Genomic DNA, 13,365 nt, shown 5'->3' with positions numbered 1-13,365 from the left:
ACCTAGTTCTGTCTCCCATTGTCACTGCCAGGCCGTGCGCCCCATGGGAGCTGGAGGTCGCAACAGTTGATAGAGTACAGAGATTCGTTTGTGGTCTGAATGTTTAGATAAAAGCCATTTCTCATAGGCTGTGAGTGTTCTACTGACTAGGGGGCGTGTTTCGGGCTGTAATAACCAATGACAAATTTGAAAGTATCGGAACTGCTTGGGGTCCCTAATATCGTACCAGTCAGATAAATTAGCGTAGTTGAAGAACTCGTTAAGGTCAAAAAGGTGTCCTGTGGATTTGCAGGCCGAGGCCCACCATTGTGGGAACGCTCGCATCTCGAGCCCTGGTGGGAATTCAGGGTTGTCAAACAGGGGTGTGGGGGTGAGGGAAAGGAGGTGAGCTATCGTTTGGTTGCCACAGTATCCCACATTTGCATGACCGAGCGTGTAATGAGGGCACATGTTTAAATATGCTGGTCGGTCTGAGCGCTTCAAGAATGGTATTTTCCAGAGGGAAAGTCGCACCAGCGCCATGTCCTGGAAGAGCCATCTCTTTTCTGACTCGGGTCTGCTCCATTCCATGAGGTAGCCAAGTTGTGCGGCCCTGTAATAGCTCAGTAAGGTGGGAATTCCTAGCTCTCCCTCGTCCGGGGGTTAGTAAGATAGATCTCTACGTATACGCGGCCTTTTCCCAGCCCATATAAAGTATTGTATTTCTGTTTGCAATTTGGAAATGTGGCACATGGGGGGCCCTACTGGTATTGTTTGAAATATATACAGTATTTTAGGCAGAATGGACATTTACCACGTCAATGCGGCCTAGCAGCGACAAGGGGTGTGACTGCCACTGGCTTGGATCCCGCGTTGTTTGGGAGATTAGGTTTGCATAATTCCGTGCGATCGTTTGGCCAGTGGAGGGGGCCAGAGTTATCCCCAAGTAGGGGATCTCGGTTTGGAGTCGTAGGTCCCAAAATTCTTGGAATATGCTCGCAGGTGCATTTTTGTTTATACCCAAGGACAGAAGCATTGATTTCCCCATGTTGATTTTAAAACCTGAAATGTTTCCGAATTCCTTCAACTCCTGTAGAAAGGCCGGGACAGATCATTTGGGCGTGTCCAGGGTCGCTAAGATGTTGTCTGCATATAAGCTAATGGTATGTTGTTCCCCACCAAAGAGGATGCCAGAAATATCGGGGTTGTCTCGTATCCTTTGCGCCAGGGGCTCGATATAAAGCGCAAAGAGTAGAGGTGATAGAGGGCACCCCTGTCTTGTGCCGCGCAGAATGTCAAACGTCCTCGTGCTGATCACATTGACGTGTATCATCGCTCTGGGTTGGTCATAACAGTTTGCGACCCATGCCCGGAAGCAGTCCCCTATGCCAAAGTGCGCTAGCGTTTTGTCCAGAAACCCCGAGTCCACTCTGTCAAAAGCTTTTTCAGCGTCGACCGAGAGTAGTAGGGCATTTAATCCCATATAATGGGCTTTGTCTATCAGGTGCATTAACCTTTTGGTCTTGTCGTTGCTTTGCCTGTTGGGTATGAAACCCGACTGATCGGGGTCAATAATACCCAGGAGACGCGGGCCCAATCTGGCTGCTAGGACACCCGGAAAGAGTTTCAGATCTAAATTGAGTAGGGATATTGGCTGGTATGCAGCGCACTGAGTGGCGTCTTTCCCGGGTTTGGGAATTACAATTATGTCTGCCTCTAGCATATCCACAGGGATGGAGCCCAGGCCCTGAAACGAGCTGAATAGGCGGGTTAAAAGCAGAGCTAGGAGTTGGCAGAATGTTTTATAAAAAACGGTTGAGAAGCCATCTGGACCCGGCGATTTCAAAGGCTTGAGACGGGAAATTGCACTGGTTACTTCCTACACTTTGATAGGCACATCCAGTGCTGAGGCGTCCGACGTGCTTATGACTGTTGCCACCGACTGCGTGCGCGTATCAATAGAGAGAGAGAGGACTGGAAAGCTAGTCCGAGTCCCCGTAGTTTATATGTTTATATGTGTTATCAAAAGAGACTAGCTTAAATATGACCACTATTGTTAGGACTCTGATTAGATTTGTCATGGGCACCTCGTTGGTGAGTTCATGAAGCCCTCACCCACCAACCTGGTTGGTGGCATGCTTCATCATCGGGCCCACCCAGTGACACCTAATGTGTCCCGGGTGTGCTGCGACGCCTGATTACAGCGGAGCTGGTATTTTACTGAGAGTGCAGTGTGAGGTGTAAAGTGAAGTGTGAATTAAAACAGCTTGGCGAGGGTCCCTGTACCCGAGGGTAAATAAAATGTTAATAACTGGGCCCCCGTCAGCTGTTAAAAAAAGGCTTGGGGATGTTTAAGGGAGGCAAGGTACAACCTCCTACATCCATCAGTTGGTCGACATGTTTCAGCCAGTGCCTTAAACTAAATCTGGCTTTCCTCAGGACCTTTTTAAAAAAGAGTGTAGTGTAGTATAAAAAGGAGTGTAATCCACTCACTAAGGTGTTTCTCTAAGTGTGAGAGGGGATTCCCTTCTCATATATGCCTGTACCGACAACATTGAAGACATAGACAAAACACGTAAGAAGAGGAGAGTCAAATAGGCGTCTTCGCCACATAGTCATATACATAGAATGCCGAATCTACAGTGCTCAGTGGATAGACTACAGTCGGGAAAAGTGTAATGGCACTGGTGGTACCATTATTGTGATTATCGCAAATAATTGGGGGTGGTGTCGCTAAAACACGTGTATCACACATATGGGCGTAAGTAAACACTCTTACGCTTAGATTTTGCAGCCAATGGTTCCAGGAGTGAAGCGGTAAGGGGTTGACCCTGTAGGGAAATAATTTTGGCCTCTGGGAGTTAGAGACCTGTAAGGAGGGAAAAGTGCTTACCCAGAGATTGTTGCTTGGAGGTTGTCATGCTCACAGCTTTTCTGGTCAGAGCCTGCCTTGTACCTGTTGCACCGTCCTCGTACTCCGGTAGAAAGAGCTGGAGTTTCTTGTTCATTTTTATATGCTTGCTAATTGGATTAACTATCGGCACCTGTAGCTGGGAGTAAGAGTAGAAAGACTACCCCGGGCGTGTTCCTAGCTGTCTGCTCATTGGCGGTGGAAAGACACTAGTCTCTAGCACATGAGCGGTACTGCTTGTGTCTATTGTGCATGAGCGGGGGTGGGACACTAGTTGGTAGAAAGACACTAGTCTCTAGCACATGTGTGGTGCTGCTTGTGTCTATTGCGCATGAGCGGGGGTAAGACACTAGTTATTAGTGCAGGTGCGTCTGCGGGTCTAACACAGTAGAGTATGTGTCGTGTTAAAGTATGCAATCTGCCACTATCAATAGTGCGGGCATGGAGTTTCAAAGAGGTGCATTTAGCTCAGGCATAGTGTAATGAATCATCACAGGTTGCTGTAGGAGCGGGAGACTATGGCTGGGTATGGCAACTAGTCACAACCCGATATGGGTTGGGCACGATTACGGGTGGTAGCCTCAGTTGAGTTGGAGTTCATAGGTCAACTGGGTTGAATGGGTACTAGTAAAGACCTCTGTATAGAGGTTTACGTCAGCATGTGACTGAGTTACAAGGGATCGCATCGTTCAGGCCGTTGATGTGTGAGGAAAGGCGATAGATCCAACGCTGTTCTTTGCTCATCAGTCTTCTTCCATTGTCACCGCCTGCCTGAGATATGCCTCTCCAACACTGTCCGAGGTTAGGTTTGTGCTATACAGTGATGCGTAAAAATACCTCAGGGCCTCTGCAATCTGCTCATCGCTTTCGACCTTCTCGCCAGTGGAAGTGTGGAGGGCAGCAATTCTGGAGCGTTGAGTGCGGGCTCGGAAATTGCTCGTGAGGAGCCTCCCTGTTTTGTCCCCACCAATATAGTATGAGTGTTTAAGCCACAGGGCGGAGTATTCCGCTCTATCTAGGTCGAGGCTTGCCAGCTGCGCCCTGGCTGCTTTCAATTGTCGCCACATTCTCGGGCCCCAGTCTGTAGCTCTGCTACTTTGGCCGCTAGCGATTCCCATTTCTCTTTGTGAGTTCTATTGTCATCCGCAGAGATAGCTATCAGTTCCCTTCTCACCACTGCATTGAGGGCTCCAGACACTGCTGTAAAGGGTGTGTCAGCGTTGTCGTTAGTCGTCAGGCAGTCAGTAATGCGTTTATGTATCTGTTGAGATATGTTGTGCCGTTGCAGTAAGGGCTCACAAAATCGCCACCTCCCTTTTGGTCTGCGCAGTGGATGTATGTCGATAGTTACTGTCACAGCATCATGATCAGATGAAGCTGCTGGGATGATATCAGTGGTTTGGACCAAGGTGTTAAGTTCGGATGACCTGATAAAGTGATCGAGTTGGGCGTACGTGTGGTGCATATGTGAATAGAAAGAGTATTGTGTGCTGTGGGAGTGGGCTGCTCCCCAGATATATGTCACCACTCTACTCTGCTGCCAGTCCCTTCCTGTTCTCGATATTGCCCCAGTGGTACCATAGCGGTGTCCCGACCTGTCCTTTTCTGGATGCATGACTAGGTTAAGGTCTCCCCCTATTAAAATCAGCCAGTCTTGATGGCTAAGACATCTGACATGGAGTCCTTAAGAAATGACTCCTGTCCAGAGTTGGGGGCTTAGAGGGATCCTATTATGACGGGGCAGTCACCCACCCATAGCCTGTAGGCCAGCAACCAACCTCTTACCTCTGCAATTTTTTCACCAATTCTGCCATGGAAGTGCCGCGCCAATAATATAGCCACCTCCCCTTCATATGTCGTGGAGGAGTAGAGTTGGCGAGGGAATGCTCGCGATCTCATTCTGTGCCAGTCTTTGGACAAAAGGTGTGTTTCTTGTAACAGGCATATCAGGGCCTCGGAGTTCTCTAGGTAATTCAGTAGCGCACGTCGCTTAATGGGATTGTTCAACCCCTTTACATTAAGGGTTATAAATTGGGCTGTACGGATGGACATAGTGTCTCAGTGAGTGCATGTCAGCTTGGCAACAGAGAATTGTGTTGGAAAAAAGCTGTCTTGTGCCTCTGCACCTTGCTGGCCTCCTGTCGTGGACAGGACCCTCTCCTGTGTTCTCCCCATGGCTGCACACCCGTTCAACCCCCTTCCCGCCCCCAAAAACACCCAGCCCCCTCTCCCTTCCACCCTCCCCCCACCCTAATCCCAACAAAGCATTCCCCTTTACCCAACAATGTCCAATGCCCCCAGCCTTGGCTGTGGGCATATGGCAAGAAAAAAGCAGAGTATACGTGTAGCCCAGGCAATCCGGGCTCTCCACCTGCCAAACCCCCAGCCATCCATTGTGCAGTGCGTGTTGAAGTCCCCATATTTAGATTAGAGAGTTTCTGGCAAGACTGCTGCTAGGGCGGAGGCCCTTTCGTGGGTCATGGTGTCGTGGTCCGGCTTTGTGTTTACCTTACGTGAGTGACTTCTGCCCACTGTCTGCCAACCTACCCCGGCGTTCTTTGTGAGGGTCCCGGGCAAGACTCGGGATCCCGCTGTGTAAGGCCCAATAGGTTGCATGTCTCCTGGAGGGTACTGAGTTGATGCAGTCTGCCATTCCATTTAAAGATCAAGCGAAAGGGATGGCCCCAGGATTAGGGCATCCTGCTGTTCTTTAGGAAAGGTGTCACTTCTTTGAGCGCCTTTCGTTCTGTAGTGCTGTGGAGGCTAAGTCCTGGGAGAGAGCTATGGAGTGTCCCTGATAGGTGACTGGTTGTTTCAGTCGAGCTTCCCGTAGAATGCGTTCCTTCAGAGGAAAGTCTGGTAGGAAGGCCAAAATGTCAGATGGGGGGCTGGTGCTTTCCTCCCAAGACCTACTCTGTGGGCTCGGTCGATACGGACCTCGAAATCCGTCCGACACCCAAGATCTCTCTGAAAAGGTCTTGGTGGTATCCGGCCACGTCTGCTCCTTCTTCTTCGAGTGAGACCCCTCGAACGTGAATGTTGTTGCGTCAGGATCTGTTTTCAAGGTCTTCGGCATGCGCTTGTAGGTCCAATGGTTGATCCTTGAGATGAAGGACTTCTTATTGCTATTGCTCCACTTCTTCAGATTTAGAGATTACACCAATCTCTATGGCCGCCACTGGTTCTCCTAGCTTGTCCACGTCCTGGCGTATCTCTCTAAACTTCCCTGCCACTTCCTGTTTGAGTGTTTGAAAGTCTTCACGGAGAGTATTAAAAAGAGTTTCCAGGAATGTTTGGGTGATGGACACTTCTCCTTCGTCTTGTCCAGTTGGCGGCTTCGATGTGGGGGAGGTGACGCCTCCCTTGTCACATGTTGCACAGTCCTTTGCAAGCATGTCCTTCAGAGTGCAGTCTCCTTTTTTCCTCATGTTGGCCATAATGATGCCGCTCGACGGTTATCCTGGGTCATCACTAGCGGTTCTTAGGGGTGTTCCAGGGTTCCCCTCCAGCTGGTGTATTTCCGCTTCAGCTTTTCGTGGTTGGGGCTGGGTCGGTTCAGGGGGCCTGTGCATGCCGCCGTCGAGATAGGGCGGTCTGGGCGTGAAGCCCGTCAAGGAGATTCACTGCCTGGCTATGCTCGGATGTCAGGGGTAGGGGCCAGGGGTGGACCGCATAGGTGCCACAACGGAAGACCTGCTGTTGGGAGAGTCATTCAAGGGCTGGCATTATCAATAGCTCCTGTAGGGCCCCTTTGTTCCGAATGGTTTGCCAGGTGGATGATTAAGTCAGAGAGGGCAGTCCCCTACGTGGCGCCAAAGTCTCCGTTCTCTTCTAGACCGGTGGGCCTCGGATCCTGGGCCTGCTAGGTCCGCCTATGTGTCTCTGGCCACCCCTCATTGGCTGGCGTGTTACAGAAAGCCCCTTGCAGCTGGGCCGCAGGATGGATGTCTCGTCAGCCCCAGAGGTAGGCCCCCCAAGGTCCAATCGGCAGCCCCCTGCTCTGGAGCAGCGCAGGGGAAACCAGTCGAGGCGGCATCTCTCCCCATGCAATTAGTGTAACTCCGCGTCACCAAGGTTGTCCTCAAGTGCCTGCTCCAATATGTCACCTCTGGGCTCAGAATCGTGTCCCATGAGCACATGGTGCTTCGGAGTGCCACCAGTGCTGGATGCCTCCTGTCTTGTGGCTCCTGAGGGGGCAGCTATGCTGGGGCATCTGAAGGCTTAGTCTTGGGAGGCCCCGACCGACACCTTCAATTCTCCTGCAGAGTGGGCTCAGATCGCACTGTTCACTGCCACACACCACGCTCTTGGAGTCGCTTACGCATCGCTGCGGGCCAATGCATACTGATGCCGGGTTCGTCTCTGGTTTCTCCCGCCCGAGGATGCGGTGTCCGCCAGGCCCGACAGATGAAGGTTGCCGGGGGTGGACAACTGTGTCGGGCATTGGGAGGTTCAATCTTGGGAAGGCCCGAGTGACGCCTTTAATTCTCCTGCAGGCCGGGCCCAGATCGCGCTGCTAGATGCCACCCCCCCCGCATTGTCGGCATCACTTACGTACCCCGGGGGACCAATGCACACTAATAATGGGTTTGTCTCAGGTTTCTCCCGCCCCAGAATGCGAAGTATCCCAGGTCCGACAGATGAGGATTGCTGGAGCCCTGGCGGAGTCTCTGGGGGCGCCGTTAAGGTCTCAACACAGGACACCCGTCTTCAGCTGCGACTCTACCGATGTGTGTAGCTTATACCCCCGCTCCACCAGGCACTTGTCCTGTTTGCATCTTGATATGGTTTGCGCCGGCCGAGTCCTGACTAGGCCTCGAAGCAGCGCTCTTGATTTTCGAGCCTCTGAGCCTCCCACTCGGCCACCAGGGCGCGTTCTTGTTGGGGGACTGTTGTTCCTATCCCACGGCTCAGCTGTCAATCACTTCCGGCTCGTGGATCTATCTGGAGGTCAGCCGCCAAGTCTGTGTCTCGTACTTGGCCCACCAGCCAGGCGGGGGTGTCTGCCTCGATTCCTCAATGATTCACCGCCTGGGTGCCATTTTCACTGGGAAGCGCCGGACTACCTGCCAGGTCCGATCATGGGTGATGTGTGGGTTTGGTGGCTCACCAAACCTCCTCTTCAGGTGCCGCTGTGTCTCCACGTGCAATGCTGCTGATTGCAGCATATTTCTGGGGACTTTGCGCGTGGGAGAGCTAGAGGCGAGGGGCCACGGTGGGGAGCTCTGGTGTCCGCATCCATTCAGGTCGCCATCTTGGCCACGTCCCTGAGATTAGTGTTTTAAGAGTAATTAGTTGTTTCCAATCGATCAAAATACTCAAGAGCATTATATATTTCTAACATTGGTCAATTAGTGCAAAATGTCGAAAAAGCACATCAATGATAATACCCTCATTAAAATTATTTTCATTATTCCATTGGTGTAAAATATCACTAGAGTGTTTAAAAAATCACATTGCTACTGAAGTATTTAACAGTCAGGATCAGTAAAAGCATTGATATTTCATATAATTTAAATAGCACAAAGTATCACTAAATTCCATCAATAAAACGTTCACTATTAAAACAGTAATTCTTCAAGTAATGCAAATATTGCTAAAGTACATCAGTAGTTACATTGCTACAAAAATATTGTACTGTCAAGTTAAAAGCATAGGTATCTAGCATTGTTCAAGTTTCAAAAGATATTGCTGAAGTGTATTAATAGCACCGTCTTTATTAAAACACCATTACAACAGTAAACATTGAATTTGGACGTGCTAATTCTACTCTGCGAGATTGCGAAGTCGATTTCGTCATTTTTTTCAGCCAACCATAAGTACTTCATAAGGTGGCAAGTCATGGGGATTGATTTCCCATAGAAACATATAATTATGGCTTGTTAGTATTGTAGAGGTAGGCCTCAGCCAGACCTACCAGTGCTAGGGGTTTGCCCATCTCTGCACGCAAGTCCTCAGACAAGTAAATAGAAGTTGGCATGGAAACTGAAAGGTCAAAAGAGATATTTATTAAAGCTCATGAGGTAGAACTACATTCACACAACACCCTTTGGTAGTGTATGAAGTAGCACAAGGAGTAGAAGAAGCATGGGTCTTATATACCCACACAGGGGCTCAAAAGAGGGCAGTACAAGCACACATAGGAGAGTTACATACATAGATGGTCATACAGAAATGCACAGCCAACAGTAAAGGAGGAGCTAGCTGTTTCTGACTCTTGTTAAAATAACCTGACAGTTACAGACTGAAACATATGTATGGACAGTTACAGATTCCGCTGTGCATGTGCAGAGTAGCAGAGTCTAGGTATAGCCAGTCCTCTAAGCAGAGCACAAGGGTAAACAACAGTGAAGAAGGAAACAGCACGTGGTGAGCACATGGCAGACAAAATGGCTGCCGGAAACAAGATGGCTTCAGCTAAATGCTAACATCGATTGCTGTCAATTTTCTACAGTATGTTCTCACACCAAGGGAAATTAAGAATGGTTTCAGCAAAGCATGTCATGCTTGCAGTAAACAAGAGCAGACACAAGCAATGTGTATAATGGACTTCTTTAAATATTTGCATAACATGCAACAGTTTGTTTGCCATTGTTGCACCTACTTGGTTGGGTACCTACCAAGTCTTAGGTTAAGGAATGCATCCCTTGTGTGAGATGGTAGATGTGATTGTAAATACAGCTGAAACTCCAGTATATCAAATGAATTGATAACAGTCCAGGCATGTCTTTTTGTCATTAGAGCCTCTTTGTCTTTTGTAAATGGTAAAACATTTGTCATTCAATTGAAAATGATCTAAAAGGTGTCTTTATTCATTGCTGTGAGCCCAAGTGACTGACAATTAAATGTGGCAAGAAACTCAAATAAATATGATCTCCAGACACCGGCAAAGCCTTAATTTATAATGTCTTACTAACACAGTTTGGATAAGGAACCAGGACTCGATATAACAGAATATGTAAGCTGTCCAAGAAAGTGGACTTTTAGCTTTGTAGACCAAATTCCATCTGAATTTCAGCATGGCCACTGTTTGACGGGATCCTGAAGGTGGATTTAAAGGTTATGATTTGTAGTTGGTCCAGTAATTTGGCATTAGGAAAATTACTGGTCCATAGGCTAATGCAGGAACTAGTTAGGTCTTCATGATTTTTACCAAATGTTCATGGCAAGGGCAGTATTGCATGTCACACAAGGTTTTAAAAGCGTAAATTAGGGAGGCAGTTTTTGCTATCAAGGTATTAAAGTGGCATCTGAATGATACTCTGTCATCAAATGGAATTCCTAAGGTAGTTGAAGTCCTGAATGTGTCGATTTCCATTCCACCAACTTTGCATATTTTAGGTTTTGATCAAGATTGCGCTATCATAATTATTTTAGTTTTCTTTATATTCATCTTTAGCTGGTTTGTTGTTATATATTCATCAAAAAACTCAATTAACCATTGTAAGCCTATTGTGTTATGACTTAGTAGGATGGTTTCGTCAACCTATTGTAAATATTTTATATTATATCCTGCGAGGTTTGGCAAGTGTGTATATACATTATGTAAATGAAGAGGTAGGTCGGTCATAAAGAGATTAAAAGACATTATGCAAGCACACTGCCTTGCTTCATGCCGCTGATGGTGTCAAATCTCGAGTCAAGCTGTTACCCTCTCCCATGTAGGAGAATAATCATATCAAGGAGTTGTCGCAGCACATCCCATGCCGCCAACTTGGACCATAGCAACCAGGGCCGGACTGAGAACAGAAACCGGCCCTGGCAAACTACTCAGCTGACCCCCCCCCCCAACCCCTCAGGGTGAGTGCAGCCTAGCAGTTTGCGAGGGCCAGTTTCGGCCGATTTTATTACCGTGGGGCCGATATTGCTGACCCCCCGTAACAAAAACGGCCCGCGGGGCCCAAAACCACCCCCTACCCTAGCGGCCTACTGGGGAAATGCCCAGTGGCCGCTATTGCCAGTCCGGCCCTGATAGCAACTAGCGGGGGATAGTTTTGAAAACAGCTTTCAAGTCAACAAAGCATATGAATAATTTTCGTCTTTTATAAATTGCTTTCTCTGCCATTAAAGTGAGAGATAGTAAAGTTATAGAAGTTAATTGGGCTTTTCAGAAACCTGTTTAATTGTTTGGAATTGTATTGTTCAATGCTGCCCAAGCTCCTAAGTGCTTGAGTAAACATGATGCGAAAGCCTTTGCCTCCACATCAGTTAGGGCAATTAGTCTGTAGTTTGGGAATTTTTCTGGGGTTCCATGTTTATAAATGGGTTGCAGAATACTCTCTTGCATTGATTCCGAGATAAGGTTTGTAGACAAGTTCCCATTATATAATGGAGTCAGTATCAGTGCCCCCTAGTCAGTATTAGCTTTGAAAACAGTATCAGGGAGGCCATTGGGGTATGGGAGCTCCCTTTGAATTGATGCTGCTTAATGAGCTGATAATCAATTCATTGGATATTAACTTGAGGGCTGAGAACATATCAGTACGCGGACTCCCGGTCCACTAAAGGGATTGTTTTGGGGCACTCGGTTTTGTCAAAGTTGCTATTTCCCGCTGAATGTTGTCATCTATTTTTCGTCCTGTGCATTCACCGTACAGATCAGTAATTACATTTTCTTCTTGAATCTATGAATAATTCTTGAATTCTTGAATATAAGCACTGTTGGCCCTAAATCTGCCAATTTCCAGTTCATTGATGGTGCTCTAAAACGCCTTTATGTTGTTGGTCTTACTGACATGGTGTAGCTTAGCCCATATTGATGCAAGGTGTGCCCGTTTTGCCATCCAAGTCTGTTGTTCATATTCTAATCTAAAGGTTATTAGTGTAATTTTATTTTGTATGCTGAATATTGCTTGATAAGGTTGACGGTAGGCTAATCCTGTAACTTTGTTTAAAGGCGTCTTTAATTGGTAAAGCTTATGAGTATACTATTTGTTGTATATTGATACAAAGGACTGACATCTAGATCTCGCCGGTAAATTTTCTATTAGTGAGAAGCATATTCATGCCAAGTCTCCACCATGGATATTCCCTATTTAGGATTCGAGCTGGACAGTTGTTATTTGTTTATCAGCACAGCTCATTATTTCTGATTGTTTATTTGACTGCCAAATCAATTTTTTCAAGTTATATGATTTTGACATTTGATGGAGAATATTAGGCTTTAATTAACGATGGGTATTTAGTGTCAAAATAATTCTTGCTGGTTAGGGTTGCTTTCAACTAGTGCTTCCATGTGATACCCTAGGATACTATTTCACAAGTCCTTAGAAAGGATAGTGTGGTTAATTACAGATTGGCACTTTGAAATTTTTAAAGGTTGGCACAGGGGATGTACTGATCATTACATTATTGCTCTTCAATATTAGACCTATATTATGCTGGTGGTTACAACAAGACTGAATTATTTAATTGCAGAACTGCTCTTCCCTTTTTTCTTGGTGATGTTTGTATTAAAGTGGCCGAAGATAAAAAACATTGCATCTGGGTATTGGTAAGAGAGAGTTTTAATGATGTAAGGATTTCCTGCAATGTAGCAAACTAGGTTAACTTGACTGATCTCTGTGCACTCAGACAGATGTTCAGTAGAATGATTGGCTTGTGGAGGCATAATTTCACAGATTATAGCCAGGGTAGTTGTATATCAATTTGTTGTGATTTAGTGTCTAATTCCAAAGTAATATGTATTGAGAGAACTTCTATCGCACAGTCAAAGGTTGATTAGCGAGTAGCTAGGGTTGAGAATTCATGATATCCTGAGATGACAGTGTTATTATCATGCCACGTTTCCTGGAACATCAGTATATCAAACTTCTGTAGAAAAGCCGTAACATCAGGATCATTCAGCAATCTAGAAAGGCCATGTGCATTCCAGGAGTTTAAGATAATAGGTAAATGAGACTTGGTCGAGGCAGGGAACCATCAACTGTCTTCCTATAGGGTTCTGTTTGTGAGGATTGTTGGAAGCCAAGTGCAAACCTTCATCAGGCCTTGCCTCTTCGGAATGTGTACGCAGACACGTGGGCTAGTGATTGAGCTTGTAATGATCAGATCTGTAGAAAATGTAGGTTTAAGTAGGAGACCAATTGCACCTCTTTGCGTTGTTGCCTTGTTATGCTACACTTAGGTTTAATGTGTAAATGTATATTTCGGACTCTAGTTTCATTGATTAAAGATTACAAGATCATGTGGTGTGGATTTAGCAGTCATAACCCTATACATCTTTCTTTGTCCCCGGCAAATGTATTGGGGCACCCATATGGATCCTCTACCCCGAATTGTCTTTCCAATAACATAAAAAATGTCTCATATCAATGACAAACAATTAAGTGGGCTAATACTATTCCTGTAACTTCTCTTAGTTACGTAAATACTTCTTGTAGTGATGAGTTCAGAGTATGTCTTTTAGAGACTTCTAAAAAAAATTCATTTAATTTGGCGCTATTTGTACTAAAGTTAGTTGTGATTTGTTAGCC

The sequence above is a fragment of the Lissotriton vulgaris genome, chromosome 2_1 (genome assembly GCF_964263255.1).
Source record: "Lissotriton vulgaris chromosome 2_1, aLisVul1.2, whole genome shotgun sequence".
Taxonomy (NCBI): Eukaryota; Metazoa; Chordata; class Amphibia; order Caudata; family Salamandridae; genus Lissotriton; species Lissotriton vulgaris.
This window is presented reverse-complemented; position numbering follows the sequence as displayed.